Source organism: Trichosurus vulpecula, chromosome 7 (assembly GCF_011100635.1).
Source record: "Trichosurus vulpecula isolate mTriVul1 chromosome 7, mTriVul1.pri, whole genome shotgun sequence".
NCBI lineage: Eukaryota > Metazoa > Chordata > Mammalia > Diprotodontia > Phalangeridae > Trichosurus > Trichosurus vulpecula.
In genome coordinates this window covers 36,538,753-36,557,440 of record NC_050579.1, presented here as the reverse complement: position 1 = coordinate 36,557,440, position 18,688 = coordinate 36,538,753, and the positions used below count along the sequence as shown (strand labels likewise).

The 18,688-nt window shown below is 38.2% G+C and overlaps 1 protein-coding gene and 1 pseudogene across 1 annotated transcript in view; both read left to right on the top strand.

The window, feature by feature from the left end:
• Positions 1-18,688, top strand: part of NLK (nemo like kinase) — a 131,919-nt gene that overhangs the window by 33,903 nt on the left and 79,328 nt on the right. The window lies entirely within an intron of this gene.
• Positions 16,977-17,710, top strand: LOC118856394 (annotated as a pseudogene).

Below are 18,688 nucleotides of genomic sequence, written 5' to 3'. Positions count from 1 at the left end.
CCTTTTTGGGCTTGGCTGTCAACAGTGTCCCCAGAATGCCATTTGGGGGGTTAACACCTCATGCACCCCAGTGCTGCTTGGAATTGTTCTTCACCATTTGGTCCACCTCCTGGTTGTACAGCCACCTAATGATCTTACTCGTAGGGGAGTGCTGGTTAGAAAGTATTAGTGTCATGATTGGTCAAGGCAGCCTTATTTGGAATAAGCACATATATGGAGTGTTTGCGTGTGTGTGCGCGCGCTCGGGCACGTGCTAGTAAAGATTCTGTGACTTCAAAAAAAGATGTTCAGAAGTGTGGCAGCCTTTATTAGTAGACCGCTTAAAAATTAACATAAGAAACCATATTTGTTTGTTACCATAGAGATGAAAAGCTTGCAATAACCTGGGGGCAGTGACAGAAGAAAAGGTGATTAAAAACCTTGGTTTTTGCTGGTTCAGCTGTTTTCTAGCAAAGCGCTTAATGTATTTTGGGAGTATAAATTTCCTTCTAAATTAATTTGAACTGGTTCAGAAATGTTTTGCATCACAATATCGGCCATGTTTTCAGTCATTTTGGTTTAAATTACCGAATTTTGATGTTTTAGTTCATTCATTAAGTCAATAGTTCGTGCCCACAAAAAGCTTGAAGTTTACAAAGGAAAATAAGACATCACTGTAGCACAAAGTTACTTGTGATGAATCCTGTAAGGAAATTACCAACAAAGGAAAAGAATGTACTCTAGCCAAAGCAAACGTGGAAACTTTCAGTGACATGGCATTGGAACTGGACTCTGAGGTTGGGGGAGTAGGAGTGGTAGAAGATAGATGTGTATGTACATATAAACATACATACATGTGTGTATCAGCATGTACAACCAATTAGATGATCCAGATAATCAAGGAGCAGGTGGCATCATGAGTAAAGGTCGGTTCATGTTCTAGTTGTAACTAGTCATTCATTTTGACTGAAATATAGGAAAAATAGTGAGAGATCTAATTTGTTGCCAAGTCTTCTACCTATGATCCTGGTTCTGTCCTCTGTGGTCTAAACCCTCTTCCACGTGACAGCTCTTCAGATGTTTGAAGACAGCCGTTCTGGCCTCCTGAATCGTCTCTTCACCAGCCAAACAGCCCTATTTCCTTCAAATGAACCTCACATGCCATGTCTTCGTCTTCTGTTTGTCTCATAGAGGGCAGACACCGTGTCTGAGCAATTACCTTCACATAGAAGGACATCAATTAAGAATTTTTGTAATGAGTCAGTCAACAAGTATTTAGTAATGATAGCTTATATATAGTTATATATAATGATTGTTGCCAAGTCTTGTCAGTTCTACCTCCACAATAAATCCCTAAACAACCTTGTATCCATTTTGTATTTTTGATGTTATTTGCATATGTTCGTGTTAAATAATTAAATATAAGTTTGTATCCCCAGTCCTTAGCCCAGTGCCGCACACATAATAGCCCTCTTACCAAAATGTTTGCTTGATTCTCGTATAAACAATTGCACCTTTTTACTCTGTTCCATGACTGGAGATTGCACCTTTAGTGCTAGTCCAGCTATCATAAATATGGGGCCATTACCAATCCGTCACCAGTATGAAAGAAAAAACATTTCAAAGTGCACTTCCCACTGACAGTAGTGCTTATTTGTTTTCTTTTTAATTCTCTATTTTGTTAAATATTTCCTAATTACATGTTAAAAATTGTAACAATCATTTTTTAAAATTTTGAGGTCTAAATTCTTGAGAAGGCCAGCAGTTGGGTATCAGTTATACATGTGAAGTCATGCCAAGCATATTTCCGTATTAGCCATGTTGCAAAAGAAAACACAAGCTAAATAAAACAATAAAAATAAGGTAAGTTTAAAAAAGTATGCTTCAGTCTGCATTTAGAGTTCATCAGTTCTCTCTCTGGAGGTAGATAACATTTTTCATCGTGGTTCCTTTGGGATGGTCTTAGATCATTGTCTGGATCAGAGTAGCCAAGTCTTTCACAGTTGATCATCCTTACTATGTTGCTGTTACTGTGGACAAATGTTCTTCTGGTTCCGCCCTCTTCATTTTTCCTGAGTTCATATAAGTCTTCCCAGGTTTTTCTGAAACCATCCCTATTGTCATTTCTCATAGCACAGTCATGTACCATAATTTGTTCATCCCCCATGTGATAGGCATCTCCTCAAATTCCAGTTCTTTGCTACCAAAGAAAGAGCTCCAGTTCTTTGCCACCAAAGAAAGAGCTGCTATAAATATTTTTGTACATATAGGTCCTTTTTCTTTCCCTTTGATCTCTTTGGGATACAGACCTAGTAGTGGCATTTCTGGGTCAAAGAGTGTACACACACACACACACACACACACACACACAGACACGCGCACACACACACGCACACACACAGAGTTTTATAGCCCTTTGGGCATAATTCCAAATTGTTCCCCAGAATGGTTCACAGTTCTACCAAACAGTGCGTTAGTGTCCCAATTTTTCCACATCCCCTCCAACATTTGTCATTTTCCTTTTCTTTTGGAAGCCAGTCTGATAAATGTGAGGTATTATCTCAGAGTTGTTTTAATTTGCATTTTTTTCTAATCACTAGTGATTTAGAGCACTTTTTAACGTGACTGTTAATAGCTTTGATTTCTTCTTCTGAAAACTGCTGTTCATAACCTTTGGCCATTTTTATCACCTGGGAATGGCTCTTATTTTTATAAATTTGGCTCAGTTCCCTATGTATTTAAGAAAGGAAGCTATTTTCAGAGAAATTTGCTATAAATATTTTTCCCATTTTCCTTCTAATTTTGGCCGCATTAGTTTTATTTGTGCAAAAGCTTTTTAATTTCATGTAATCAAACATATATATTTTATTTCCCATGATCCTTTCTATCTCTTGTTTGGTCATAAACTCTTCCCTTATCCATAGATCTGACAGGTACATTTCCCCATGCTCCCCGATTACTTATGCTATCACTCTTAATGTCTAAATCACTTATCCATTTTGTCCTTTTCTTGGTGTAGTGTGAGAATGTTGGTCTATGCCTAGTTTCTGCCAAACTATTTTCCAGTTTTCCCAGCAGTTTTTGCCTCATGTTGAGTTCTTACCCCCAAAGCTTGGATCTTTGGGTTTATCAAATACTAGCTTACTATGGTCATTTACTACTGTATATTACTATTTATGTACTCCAATAATCCACCACTCTATTTCTTAGCCAGTACCAGATTGTTTTGATGATTACTGTTCCATAACGTAGTTTGAAATCTGGAACTTCTCAGCCGCCTTCCTTAACATTTTTTCTCATTGATTCCCTTGATATCCTTGAACTTTTGTTCTTCCAGATGAATTTTGTTACTTTTTTTCTAGCTCTACAAAATAATTCTTTGATAATTTGATTGGTATAGCACTGAGTAAGTAAATTAACTTAGGCAGAATTGTCATTTTTATTACATTAAGTAGGCCTACCCATGAGCCATTAATATTTCTCCAATTGTTTAGATCTTTTTGTGTGGAAAGTATTTTGTAATTGTGTTCATATAATCCCTGGGTTTGTCTTGGCAGGTGGACTCCCAAGTATTTTACATCATCTGCAGTTATTTTAAATGGAATTTCTCTTTCTATATCTTCCTCCTGGGTTGGGGTTTTGGTTTTTTTTTTTTTTTTTGGTAGTATATAGAATTTTTGTGAATTTGTGGGTGATTTTTGTGGACTTATTTTATATCCTGCAACTTTGCTGAAGTTGTTAATTGTTTCAGCTTTTTTTTGTTCTTGATTCTCTGGAGTTCTCAAGGTATACCATCAGTCATCTGCAAAGAGTGATAGTTTTGTTTCCTCATTGTAGTATCATACTTAAATGAATGTTAATGTTACATGTCACTAAATCAAAGCCTGGCGGAAAAAGTTGCAGTGGAAAACCTATGGAAATATTTGGCAAAAGTAAAAGTCTGATATAAAGGATTCTGTTTAACTGAGTGAATGTCTTATTAAGGGTAATAATTTCTACTTAGTAGTCAGACAGGATTGTAAAATTGGATTGAGTAAAAGGTTGACATGTATACATACATATATTTGCATATATATGTATCACAGCTGTTGGGCTAGCTGAAGGAGGAATAACAGAATATTCTCGTAACAAAATATTTGTGGTCTTGTTTTAGGAACTGAATTTAAGGTGTGGATATGGTTCCTGTTAAAATAAATCTGACCTGTGGCAAAGATTTGGTTTTGATTTCTTTGAAGGGGAATGCTGTGTGGGTTATATTTCTGATTTGCTTATCAGTAGAAAGTCCAATTTATTTGGACTTAAAATGAAATTAGGGTTTCACTGGCATACATAGCACCCTGAATTCTGAGAAGTCTAATTTTAATGCAAATTAAGTATTTGGACAAAACAAGTTTTTTTTTAAGTACTCATCTTAACATTTTATGTTTGTTACTTTAAACTAAATTGAATTGTTTAGAGGAATAATTACAGGTTTAACATTACCAGTTAAGCATTACTTTAATTATCTCCAGGTTAAGTATGTTAGACTTTGGAAAGTTTTGTTTGTTTATAGAAAAATTCATTTTGATTTTTAGAAAAATTCAATGCTATACCATTTAACTTCTATTCTAAGAGCTCAGTCTAGATCAGGGTTCTTAATCTGAGGTACATTGAAAAATTTCAGGGAGTCCATAAACTTGGATAAACTTTATTCTCATGTCTTTTATTAACTATCCTTTTTAATAATAATTTTATAACACACCCACTAAAAGGCCTTTATATCACACTAACTCCTATCCTTCAATGGCCCCCTTCTCTGTACTCTACATATTTTATTTTGTACATTTTAAAGCAGTATTCTGGGAAGACATTCACAGGCTTCACCAGCCTGCCAAAGGGCTTGGGCTCTATGATACAAAAAAACCGAAGAACCCTGGAAATGAATAAAGCTCAGCGTCAAAGATGTGAGGTATGATTGAAAGAGTTTTGAGATTAGAGATTGTTCCCTTGGAGGAGTATCACCATATAAATTACTGAAAACAATCTAGTTTTTAGGAGTTACTTGAAAAGAAGTTAATGTAGCTAACTATTTTGTATTTCAATGGAAATATGAATTGTTTTAATTTCTCTATTACTTTACACATCTAAGGATGCAACATATTTTGGTTGTTTTGTATTTTTTTAAAAATTATCTGCAATTATATATAATTCAGTTACACAAAAACTTTTACTGTTCCTACCTAATAGAAGAATAATAGAAGTTTTTGCCATAGTTGCAAGTTTTATTCCTAAAGACTTTTCCTAAAATTTATCAGCCATAATAACATTTGGTCTTGTTGGATTGTATAGAAATAAAGGTAGCAGGTTCATGGGACCTTTCCTTGGCCTACTGGGAAACTTCCCAGTCTCACTGATGTGCTGTGAAGGGTCCCACATGGCACAGACTGGGTCATTCTGGGTAATAACCCTTTCTTGACTATCTTTTTCAGTAATATTCCTTTAACATCCATCAAAATCAAGTCTTTATGTCTTGCTGACTTCTGAAACATCCTTTGGTGACTCCCTTCTTTCATCTCCAGGATTTCATTTTATCATCCTTTGAAATATTGCTGGGCTGAAGCTCCTCTTGGACAAGGAAGCCCTCTAGATCACCATAGCTAATAACAGTATGTTTCATTAAGTGCAGCTCCCAAACCCCAGCCTTTCTGCTGTTTCTAGTGTTAAATGAAGCTTCACGGTCTGTACGTACTTTGTCTTTGGAGAGATTAGGCCTGGTTTAATGCCTATAGCTGTACTTTTTAAGGGAAGGAGGAAGTTAATATGTATCTAATTGTATTCCAGAGAGGACTTTGGATTTAAGGCAATTTTAGTATTAACTCTCGATATGATCAGCCATTCAAAGAAACCATTTGGGGGAGCTCACATCTTTAAACAAAGTTCATCACTTAGAATTGCTTACTTTTTTTTTTTTTTTTTTTTTTGCTGTTGTACTTCTAATAGAACTAGAAGTTGTGCTGCAATAGAAATGGAACCTTTTCCCTTAGGTTGCTTTTCCCTTCTGGAGGAGACCATAATTAAAGCATCTATTGATCCGCATGATTTCACAGAAGCTAAGTTGGAAGGAACTTTAGAGGCCCCTAGCCCAGCCCATACCTGAGCAAACATCCCCTTTGCTACATAGCACATAAATGGGTCTTCAGTCTTCAGACTGCCTCCTGGGCAGGCCATTCCACTTTTGGTTCCTGGCTCTGATTTTAACATGACTATCCACCTCTACCTTTGTAAAAATCATTGGTTAAAAAAAAATGTTAGACAGCAATGGGGCAAGCACAGATCCCTAGGGCACTGTCTTAGAGACCTCCTTTCAAGTTTAACAAGGAACTAGCCTTGATTATTCTTTGGGTTTCCCTTTCAATTACATTGTTTAGTCTTTTCCACAATAATGGCATGAGAGACTTTGTCTGATGCTTTGATAAAATCTAGGTAAACTATAGGATTCCCTCAAAGTTAGATATTCACTAACCTTCTCTTTAATAATATGTAATAGAATTTTGCCAGAAATTAAGGTCAACCTTGCTGGTGTCTTGTTGGCACGCTTCATTCTCTTTCTCTTATTTTGAAATTGGGACATTTACCTTTCTCTAGTATGGCATTAGTTTCTCTGCTTTTAGTGCTAGACCTGGAGTCAGGAAGACCTGAGTTCACTTCTGGCTTCAGGCATTTACTAGCTGTGTGAACCTGGGCATGTCACTTAATCTCTGTCTGCCTCAGTTTCCTCATCTGTTAAATGGAGATCAAAGCAGCACCCACCACTGAGGGTTGTTATGAGGGTCAAATGAAATGGTATGTGTAAAGTGCTTAGCACAGTGCCTGGTTCATAGTAAGTGCTATATAAATGTTAACTATTGTTATTATTCAATTTGGAGACTATTAGAAACTGTTTCATTTGCTGTTGGTTTTGTTCTTGGCTGCTCTTACCTGTTTGTCTGTGTCATAAGAGAAGGATTACTGGATGGAGGTTGGGAGCGGATAATATCTGGAAATGACCATGATGTAAAAAATAAAAGGGATCAGTAAAAGTCTGTGGTACATGTCAGACTATATCCAGTTTTCTTCTACTTCACTGTCACAGATTCTAGGAGTAATTTGTCATTTCCCTTCAGTGAGGTTTCTATCATTTCCTTCCCAGAAACAAGTTTTTCCTTGTTGGTAAGAATCCTGTCCAGAACAGAAGTGTCTCATTAGGTTCTTCCATCTTTTGAAAGAGTAAAGCAACAAGAAATTATTGGCTGTTCTGCTTTTGGCTGAGAATAAGCTCCAGTAGTAGATTCAAGATAATCAGAATCCCCATCCTCACTCTGCTATGCCTCTTTGTGATCTGTTTCCTTAACTTCACTATTTTCCCCGTGTATGTAGGTGATATTTAGTCAATTCTGATGGTTATACTGTTTGTTTATTTCTGCAGTGATATTCATACCAATGTTTGCTGTCTTTACTCCCAACTGTAGTTCCTGGATTTCTTCAGAGAAAGTATTTGCTTTTTTTTAATGTTTTTTCTTTATATTTGATGCCATTATTTTATCTGCTCTTTTCCTTTTAAGTAAGATATAGCCTTCTAGAGCCATCTTTCCATCATGGATCTCATTGAGACTTAGGATAAGAACTGAGGAGTTCACATTTGTGTTAGATCTCTAGTTCAACCTGGCTTGTACATTTTTGCAGTCGTCTGAGGCCACAGATTTTATTGCTGATGACTTTCTTAAATTTTGTCCGCTGTGAATTTCTGGGTCTCTTAACCACTAGTTTGGTGGATATATGTAGGCAGTTTTCTCCCTTCTTTGTCATAAATCATAAACTTAGAGCTGAGAGAGACTTAAGGGGTCATCTAGGCCAATTTCCATCATTGTTACAGATAAGGAGTGGGACTAAGTGACCTCTAGAAGTCCCTTCCTTAGCTAAAACAGGCCCAGGAAGGTGAAGGGACTTGCCCCAGGTCACTCAGGGGACATAAGTGGAAGAGCCAGTATCCAAACCCATCTAAATTGTCCTCAGTTTAAAGCCCTCTTAAGATTAAGTACATTTCAGCCACTTCAGCCACCCCCAGCTTACTGAGAGAACCCTGATGCCAGAGTATTTCCTTCATACCTAAGTTTTCCTCATCAGCGAAGACACATGCTCTCTCGACATGTTGTGAATTTCCATTTTTTAAACTCATAGCTGGTATATTTATGCAGCATCTTGCTCTTTCCAGCATCCTTCATAACTGCTATGCCATTTGATCCTCAACAGCCCTACAACATAAGGAAGCCATACAGGCATTATTCCCATTTTGCCGATAAGGAACCAAGTACAGGAACATTAAATGGTTTGTCCACAGTTATACAAGTGGCAGAGCCTTTATTTGAACCCACAACATATGACTCAGAGTTGCTTCCTGACTATACTCAGAGTTGCTTCCTGATTTCCTAATGAATCAAAAAGCTTTGATTTCTCTGAAACTTCTAGATGCTAGAAACATACCATATTGGTACTCCAATTATAGTACTTTTTCTGAAATACATGCTGATTTAATGAAATTGAAATTGAGCCCATACCTCAACCCTCCACAGTTGATTGATTTAGAGGCCTTAGTGGGAGGTCCCTCATAAACTACTCTATCTCCTCACTCCAAGTTCTCCTTGTCTCTTGGGGCATGGCAAGGAAAGAAATGTATGTGTGAAAAGAGAAAGGAATTCTGGGAAGTTCACTTAAATGCTGGAGTCCGCATTAGGGTAGGGAGAATCTTAGTTATGGCTGCTCTGTTGAACTGAAAAGGCCTAAAGTAGCCAATGCTTTGGTGACATGTAGGGCTCTCTGTCTTACTCAGCTGTCACATCTCCTAAAGGATGTTGGGGTCAGCTATTACAGACTCCCACCATTTCTCTTTCCCTCTCTCATCTCCCCTGTCAAATTATCAAGAGGGTGGCAAATGTAATGTAGCTGCTGTAACATCCTTCCTCATTGGAAAAAAAAGATGGATTCACAGGCTTCAAGAACAGTTGTTTTAGTCTCATCAAGTGAAGACGGTCTTAGTTTTTCTGTTAACTGGAATCAAGCTTTCTGAAAGAACGGTTTGATAGAAGCCAACGTTGACTCTGTTTGAGATGGCTATACAGTCATCCCTCCACGTTTGGTGGTTTTGATTATTTGTGGATTGGCCAAGGATAACTAAATGGGAATTTTTGGAGATTTGCCACATACTTTGGTAAATTGCAGATGACACATGTATGTAAAGAAAATGAAAAAAAATTAATAAGTCATAAGTGCTCTATATTATTAATATATCTTGTTATTTACTACCATAAGTATACAGACATAAGTTTATTATAAACAGTAAAATTTTGTTAGAAGTTTCAGTGTGCTAAAGAACTACAGGCTATGCATTCTCTTTCGGAACACCTCCTCTTTTTCTCTGCCATCCAGACCCAGTCACGTGTTTTCTCTCACGATGATGCTTGTATCCTGTACTTTTCATGGAAGGAAGCTGGTGAAGCAGTTGCTGCAGCTACCTGCTGCAGAGATTCTGTATAATGTTTGAGATACTAATCTCGCTCCTGTAGAAGCTGTGGCTTTTTTATGGGTGCAGCATGTTTTACTTGTTTTGTGTGTTAAATATGATCAGAATTATTAAAAACAAAGGTTTGGGGTGGGGCTTAGAGTTATTCGAGATTTTTCACATTTGTGGGGGGTCCTGTGACCTAACTCCCAAGAATATCAAAGGATAACAGTGGTTTCTTCTGATTTCTTGGAAAACATTTTGAAAGTAATGTCAAGTTGCAGGCTTCCCTCTAAGGAACCATAGTGGAAGAGCAGGTTGTTCCTTTCTTCTATAAACCATTTTTTCTCCTCTGAAGCAGCAATAATGGGTAGATCTTGAGCACATTATTAACAAAGATCAAGTAGGCATGTGCGTTTTGAAGCATGGCAGAGCCCTCTCATGGAGGCAGTGAGAGATGTTGGCTAAAGAGTTGACTTTGGAGCCAGGAGGACCTGGGTTCAAGTCTTGCCTCTGACATACACTGACTTTGCAGCTTTTAACCTCTCAGATCTGAAGCCACTATGAGAAAGTTGCAGAACAATTCTCTCTCCACTCTGGTAGAGGGAGTTTCCTTACCAGGAGTTCCCTACACCAGTGAAATCACAGGTCCAGATCAGAACCCTGTTATGTAGATGTCAGAAAAAATGGGAAGAATAACAAAAATGTGTTTATTGAGCACCTAGTACACTGTAGCAGACAAGCAAATCCTGGGCCAAGAGTAGGAGATCCAAGCCCAAAAGCCAAGCTTTGTATGCCTAGAATTTAGCAGTTTCTGGTACATAGTAATTGTTTAATGCTTTTTGATTGGTTGATTGGTCTAATAAACAATAATAAAGGTATCTACTATCTTACTGCTTAAAGACTTGTCAGAACAGATGACTGTTCCCCACTTCTGGTGATGTTGCCAAAGAAAGCCAGAAAACACAGGTAAAAGTTGACATCTTGGGCAAGAAGCGTTCTAAAAACCTGAAGAGGTGCCACATGGAGTTTTCATCATCGTTGCTTTCAATGGCAAGGGATGCAGATAAGAAACACTTATTTGGGAGATGAGCAGCTAGTGTCTAAGGATGAGATTCAAATTTCTGGAACATAGCTTCAAAAAAATAGGAATTAAATGTTTCTGACCAGGGATGGCGTGCCCCTAACACAGGCTGGTAAGAATACGTTTGGAAATATAATTAAAAGATCTCTAAACAAAGAAGGAGATGGGAGGTGGAGAAGAAACCTACTAAAGTATATCTTCTAAGGTGAGTACCATAGAGAGAAGCTACAATAGAGAAAGAAAAAAATTAGGATTTAAGACAAATTGTCACAGTAGAGGAAAAAAAGGACCCAGTAGTAAAACTCATAATTTCAGTTGTCTATAGACAGTAAAGCCCAATCCAGGAACCAGAGAGAGGAAGTGCGCAATGGAGAAAGAGCATTTGGGTGAAGATCAGTAGAGACAGAAACAGAAACAGTTTTGTCATTGGAGTATAATACAAATCTCCTGGGCAGAAAGAGGAAAGATGGAGTTTGGGACACATATCACAAGTCTGACATAGAGATAGGATAGAACAGGAATGAATTTCGTTTATCTTCCGTTTAGTTATCTTGGTATTTGTTGGAGCTTGCTTTTTGTCAAAATAGAGCAGTTTATAATTTTTTGCCTTGCTTTAATGATTACTTCTTTCAAAAGGCAGAGAAATAAGTGAGAGATAATTCTATTCTGATTTTGATTCTGACCGCAGAGGAAAGTTTTGTTTCTAGAATAGAAATGACAGGAACCTAGTTGAGGACTTAAATGACCACTGTCTTTTAGAGTTTAGATAGAGGAGAGAAAGCCAGGCATAGTCTGACATTCACATGAGAGCCAACTTCAAAGAGTTCAGAGGAAGGCAATAGGTAGTATCTCACAGACTAAAATTCCATAAAGGTCATCAGCTCAGGAAAAATGAGAAAATTTCAAGAATCCAATAGTGAAGCTATAAAAGGAAACAATTCTAGTGAGAGGAGAAAATGGGAGTTGTCTGAAGAGATGGATGTGGAATGTGCAGAGGACTCACTTAAATTCTTAAAAGATGGGTATAGAAGGTAGAAGGTAGAAGCAACAGGAAACAGAAGAGAACTACAAATGTGTGGTACAATCCATTTTAAGTGCCAGGAGTGCTAAAGCTCAGAATGAGGAAAACCAAGGGATGAAGGGTTTGTGTTTAAGCTCTTTGTGGGGGGGAGTAGTAGATGGGGAGATGGCACAGCTGCTTTGGTGTATGGGACAATAATAGCTGATGATAGAAGGCAAAACTACTCATCTTATTTTCCTTCTGTTTTCTTTGCCAAGGAGAATGACCTTTGGACTGAAAATAAGAACAAAAAATGGCTAACAGGGAGTTAATGTCCAATATAGATAGCAAAAGAACACCCAGCTGCCCTTGATGAGTTCAGGTCACCTGGTCCAGATGAACTATCTCCTAAAAGAATCAGCAGGTGTAGTTATTGAGCCACTCTCAGTGATCTGAAAGATTGTGGGGAACAAATGAGGTATGATAGTACTAGCCAGAGAAGGGCAAACATCCCGATTTTCAAAAAAGGGAAGAAAACTGTCTGGCCTAGGTTGGTGAACATCACATCAATTCCTGGGAAGTTTCTAGACCATGTTATTAGAGATGATTAGTGAACATCTAGAAAAGGAAGCAGTGGTTCCAAAGAGCCAACATGGCTTCATCCAGAATAGGTCATGCCAGATGAAACTATTTCCTTTGTTGACAGAGATATTAGATGGGGAGATCAAAAAATGCTATGGATATAGTTGACCTAGATTTTAACTAAGTATTTAATAAAAGATCTCATGCTATCGTTTTGGAAAAGACTGAAACATGTGGAGTACATAATAGCAAAGTTGCATTTTGAAAGTGATCAAGTGGTCTGCACAAAGTAATCCTTAAGTTTGATGTCAGCTTGGAAGGGAGCTACCTTGTGTGACCCCAGGACAAGTCCCTCAGCCTCACTCAACCTCATTTTTCTCATCTGTACAATGGAAGGGATTGAAGCATTTCATTGGGTTGTATGTAGCATGTAAAAAGCTTTAGGAACATTTGAGTTCCATGTAAATGTTAACTGTTAGTAAAGTGCCCCACCCTGGGGAATTGTGTTTGGCCCTTTGGGGTTTAACATTTTTACTATTGACTTTGATAAAGGCACTGTGGATAGGCTTATCAGATTTTCAAATAACACAGAGATGGAAAGGAAAGCCAAGCACTGGGTGGCACTCAGGACCCCCAAAGATTTTGACAACTAGAGCATTGGGCAGAATCAAGGAAGGTATTTTTTTTTTGTCTTTGTATCCCCAGTGTCCAGCACCTACTAGGTACTTAATAGATGTTTGAATGAATGAATGTTTTTGTTTTTTGGCAGGGCAATTGGGGTCAAGTGACTTGCCCAAGGTCACACAGCTAGTACATGTGTCAAGTATCTGAGGCCAGATTTGAATTCAGGTCCTCCTGACTCCAGGGCTGGTGCTCTACTAACTGCACCACCTAGCTGCCCCTGAATGAATGAAGGTGAAATTTAATAAGGATAAATGTGAAGTCTTAATCTTGGGTTCATGAAAATCAACTACAAGATGGAGGTGATATGGTAATATAGCTAGTCTTTTGGGGGAAAAAATCCGACGGCTTTGTTGGATTATAAGCTAAATAAGTCAAAAGAGTGATATGGCAGCCAAGAAAACATCAAAGACATTTGGGGCTGAAGCTGGAGGTATGACCTCCAAGGGCTTGGAAGGCCAAAGTCCCACTATGAGCTGCCCTTGTGAGATAGGTCTGGAATAACAGGGTTAATGGTTGGTGCCACAGTTTAGGGAAGATATTGATAAGCTCGAGAACATCTAAAGGAATATAGTCATACTCTATTGAAGAACCCTGGAGGCATCCGTTCTGGAGAAGAAGAGACTAGCATAGTGCTTGGCACGTGGGTGTTTAATATTCCTTGTGGTTTGATTGTAGCCTGGGGATGCATGAAGAAGAAGCCTGTGTGGAAGAGGGAACACCGTCTAAAAGTTATCAACTGGCACATGTAGACTTATTGTCATGAAAATTTAACTGACGATTAGAACTACTCAGAAGTGTCATGGGCAGCCTTAGGGAGGTAGCAGGTGTTCCTTTATTGGATGTTTTCACGCCAAATTTGGATGACCACTTACCAACTGTTGTCACAGGGATTTTTTTTTCTGTCATAGGTTGTAGTGGATGACCCACTGAGGTGTGATTTTTTTTTTTTTTGGTGAGTGTGTAATGATGATGAAGGAGTGGATGGAATTAGCATTTTTCATAAATATGAAATAGGATGAAAATGAACAGCAAGGACAGCAATTGGGAAGAGAAGTAAAATTATATGATAATTGCCTACTATGTACAAATGTCTTGTATGAGTGTTTAATAACTGTTTATTGAATTTAAGGAAGGGGACTATCTAGCATCTTTCTAGAAGGAATTTAGGGATGGGTTAAGTGAAGATTGTAGAGATTACACACTGATAGCAATTTTATTTACTTATTGTATTAATGCCAGGTTTGCCTTCTACTCCTTCACTTCACTTCCCCTTCCCTACAGAGAGAAGGAATTTGGGGCATTGGCTCTGATTTGCTGGACCCCAGAGCCTTTGGGGTGACTCTGCTTCCAAATTCTCATTAACTGTGATAATGCTATTTAGCAGTATATTTAGATTTCATTCTGTCCGCAACTTGTCATGTAGAAACTGCTGTTTCTAGTATGATTAGGAAAGCTCTGACCTCAGAGCTTTTAGCTTATTAGCCACAGACTTGTAAGAGAAGTTAAAATTATTTTGTAAAGATTTCTCTAATCTTCAGAGGCTACATTAGCAAGGTACCAGAAAGCCATCTTTCCTAGCCATGGTGCAGCACCCTATTCACTTAGAGTTTCTAACAGGAACTAGAATGTGTCTGTTTCCAGTAGGCTCCTTGAAATGAAATTCCAAATGATCTGTGCTCCACTGATGGTTTATTTTAAGTATATTTGAATTTACAAAGGAAAATCTGCATCAACCATCAAGGCAATTATTTCCAAACTTATAGTGATATCTTCCCTTTTATACTTCATATAATGTATACTTTGTATTAAGCAATTTATACAAATAATTTTATCTTGTGTTTTAGTCCAATAAAATCAAACATTTTTATAATTTTTATAACAACTTCAACATACAGAAAAAGTAGCAAAATGACAGTAGCTGCACTGCACAGTCATCACAGGATCGTAGATTTCAAGATGCAGAGGACTTTTCAGCCAGTCCAACTGTCTCCTCCACAGCTAAGGAAAATGAGGCACAGAGGAGGTGGAATGTCTTGCCCAAACTCTCCCAAAGTGACCATCACGATTGGAACCCAGAACCTCTAACTCCAAACCAGCACTCTCTTCTACTGCATCATCCTGACCACCACCTAAATCCTTGAAACTTTAAGGTGGAATGCACATCCTTCCCTTCATCTCCCCGCAAGTGAGGGGAAAGGAACAGAGACCAGTTCCTGGGGTTTCTGGAGCCATTCATGAAACCATTTGGTACTGCTCTCCTTCTGCCACTGCCCATCATTTGGAACAAATTCACTCAGTTTTATTGGCTTTAGTTTGAACTTTTTCATTGGAAAAAAGTGGGTATGTTTCTGTGGAAATTGTACTAGTAGATATCCAGTAATTTGGGCCATTGCTTTCCTGCCCCACAGTTGGGGAAACCCTGCCTTAAGGTGAATTTTTAAATTGCATCAAGAGTGCAGCCAGATGGTGGTCTGACACATTGTAAGTGCAATGGAATTTTCCATTTAAAAAAAGATGTGCTTAAATGGAAAAGTCGTCTTTGCCCAAGTTCAGTCTTGGAAGAGGGAGCATGGTGTAGTGGGTGCTTAAATGCTTAACTAGCCATGTGACTCTGGGCAAATCACTTAATCTCCAGTGCCTTGGTTTCCTCATCTCTAAAAAGAAGGAAATGGACTTGACTTCTTGGGTACTTTCCAGTTCTCAGCCTGTGTTCCTATGAACTAGTTTGCATTTTGTAGTTTCTTCTTGGTTATGTTGTCTAATTGTTGAGCATCTCATCCCATCATAAAGCCAGGAAGGAGAGGTTACCTAATCTATCCATCTTCCCTTTTAAACCCCACCCCCTTGATCAAGTATCCGAAGACTGGCGCAGGAAATAGTGGTGTTCACAGTCCCTGTAGTGATTAACCATTTCATGGAGCACACTTTAGAAAACTGGAGGATGTGCTTCTTGCCTAACCAGTTTCACTCCTAACACTAAAGGGATGTCTTTTAAGCAGCATCCTGGGACTATATATCTACTTACTGAAAGTTAGGATCAGTTTTTGAAGAGGATAACCAGATGGTTCCAAAATAGTCCTTACTGTGAGTGGGAAATTCTAATTTCACACCCTAGGAAAATGTACAACATATTTTGCTTTGGGACTAGTTAACTAGAATTAGTGCTAGAAAATGAAGCTTGAGGAAAACTGTATATAGTTATTATTACTACACAGCAGGCAGATTTCAAGTTCTTTACAAATGAATGAATGACCTGGTATGTTTTTTCTTTATTATATAGTCTAGACCAAAGGAGTAAATTGTTGTGGGGTGGGGGTTGATGGGATGTCAGATATTTTCATATAAATCAAGGAATCTTGTAAGAACTTCAGGGTTGGATTCTTGTAATTTGGGTATTAAACAGTAAACTTGTCATTGATGTGAGCCCATGAGAACCCCCAGGTGGCTGCAGGAATACTACTTCAGTAGTGTTGAAGGGAATAATCTACCTTCGTTTAACTCAGCTGAGAAGCACAAAGCCCTAATTAAAATTTACCTAAAGAAAGAGTCACTGGTGACAGGGAAACAAATTAAGAAATCCTTGAGTATTGGAAGGTAAAGATTCATTCCCTTCAAAGTGCTCGGCAGAAAATGCAAGGTACACACTTTGGCAGCACACTGTCATTAAATCACATGGCTAAAAACTGATTGGGCTTGATTAGCAAGGACTCCGCTACAGAAACATAATGGGAGGTAGCCTTTTTCAGCTCCCTTTTCATTTTTGTCGGAGCATGTGGTATCTGTTTCAGGCTTTTTGTTTCCCTGGTCAGACCTTATCACAAATTGTCCTTATCATCTTCCATTTCAGGTCATGATTATAGGGTTATTAAGGGATTCTGTGTTAGTGACATAAAGCTCAGTTTGTGTCAGGATTGGGATATGATTTAATTAAATAAGTGGGGGATCAGAACACAGTATATGGTAAAAAAATTATTATTGATGCTTAGACTCTCAAGGTATGATTGTAAATTATCTTTTCAGATGTCAAAACATTAATATTTAGTTTAGTTCAACAAGCATTTTATTCATTGATTTAGTAAATTCATAGTCTCACTTGCTTATACCCCTTCTGGTGCCTGTCTAGGCTCTGTAGTATGGCATTGAGGAAAATGGAGACCACCCACATGATAACCTGTCTCAGAACCCTCCTCCTCATCTGCTCCTTTAACTTCTGAATTACTGAAGTTATTTTTCTAGTGGTTGAAATCTAGGGCAAGCTTATTTTGGGCACAGACATTTCTCTTATTGCAGAGAACTCCACCAATGCCCCTATGTACTCATTGGGACAGGCACTACCGGTCTTTGTGCCATTTGGATGCTTTGCCACATGTTGTGAAAGCCCGTGGATATAGAAACTCTATGCCATTTTCTTGTCTCTGGTGTTCTGGCTGAGCTAGTGGCTAGCATCTCAAGGGTTGTGTCTCACTTCGAGGTCAAGGGCATCTTCCTTAGGACATACACTGAAATCATGGAGAATTATAGTGGGGATGGTGAAGGATGATGTATAACCAAAGGCCATTGCTGTCATGTTCAGAACTACTGTAGTAACTGGCTTCCTAGTCCATACTTCTGGAGCATGGGATCCCACCCAGTTACTGTATTACTCACAGTAATTGTGGTTCCCAGGATCTGGCTGTCACTAAAGGCAATCCAAAGGGTGATTATGATCTGGTGGCCCAGTGTTGTAGGAATCATAGCTGGAATAGCTATTGAAATTGCATTCTCCCCGCTGAGTGGTACGGTGTTGGCCTTCTCTCTGTTCCAGTTTTTCACTGCCAGTCAACATGAGATGGTAGAAGAAGGGATGTGGGGAAAAGAAGAAACCTAATTCCAAATTGGAAGCTGCAGCAATCTAAGACACACTGCACATGCACCCACACATGCATTCATTCTTGTGTGTACATATGTATACTTGCATGGAAACAGCCTCTGCTCCACTTGTCAAATCATATCCTGCCAAGTACTGTTGTGCCACAGAGGAACCCACATTATTCTGCATGGGATGGCACTGGCTATGTGCTCTTGACCCTATCCATCCATGAACAGCGTTGATCGGACTCTGGCATCATTAGCCTTTCACTAAGGTTAACAAACGTTGGTATATCCATGTAAACAAGGATTTGAAATATCTTTTTTAAAATTCCATTTTATTAGGACTTCCCCCCCCCCCCACCTTTGTCAAACTATCGATATGCTAGAAAGAAATATCAGTGATAAACTATAAAGATACTTGGAGGAAAATTTTTGAAAATGTTGTGCTTGAAGGGAATTATTTTTCTTGATTTTTAGATAACATCTTTGGTTACTATTGTGTTTCATGCCTAGTATATACATAAATTATCTTGTGAATTTTTGCCTCTGACTTTGAACCTGTGTAGCACTACTACACATCTTTTTTTCCTAAAGGTAATATATACTAATCCAAATTGTAATTTGACCTTTTCTTTCTACAATTATCTTTCGTGGATTGATGTTAACAATATTATCATTAAGAACATCAGATTGACTAAAAATAAGTTGGGGGGGGCAATTCAAAGCCTTTTAAAAAACAGAAATGTCTTAATAACACCTTCACCTAGCATGACAAGAATGCATTGATATTGTGAGCATTTGTGACACACATGTTAATAAGTGGAGCCAGTATGGATTTTTAAATGCCTACAGTGTGCCAGCTATATGTTAGACTATGAAGATAAAGACAAAAATGAAATTGTCCCCACCCTCAGGGAATTTACAGTCTACTGGGTGGTTGGTTAAAGCATGTAGGCAAACGAATAAATATTAGATATCTATACAAAGTAGTTTG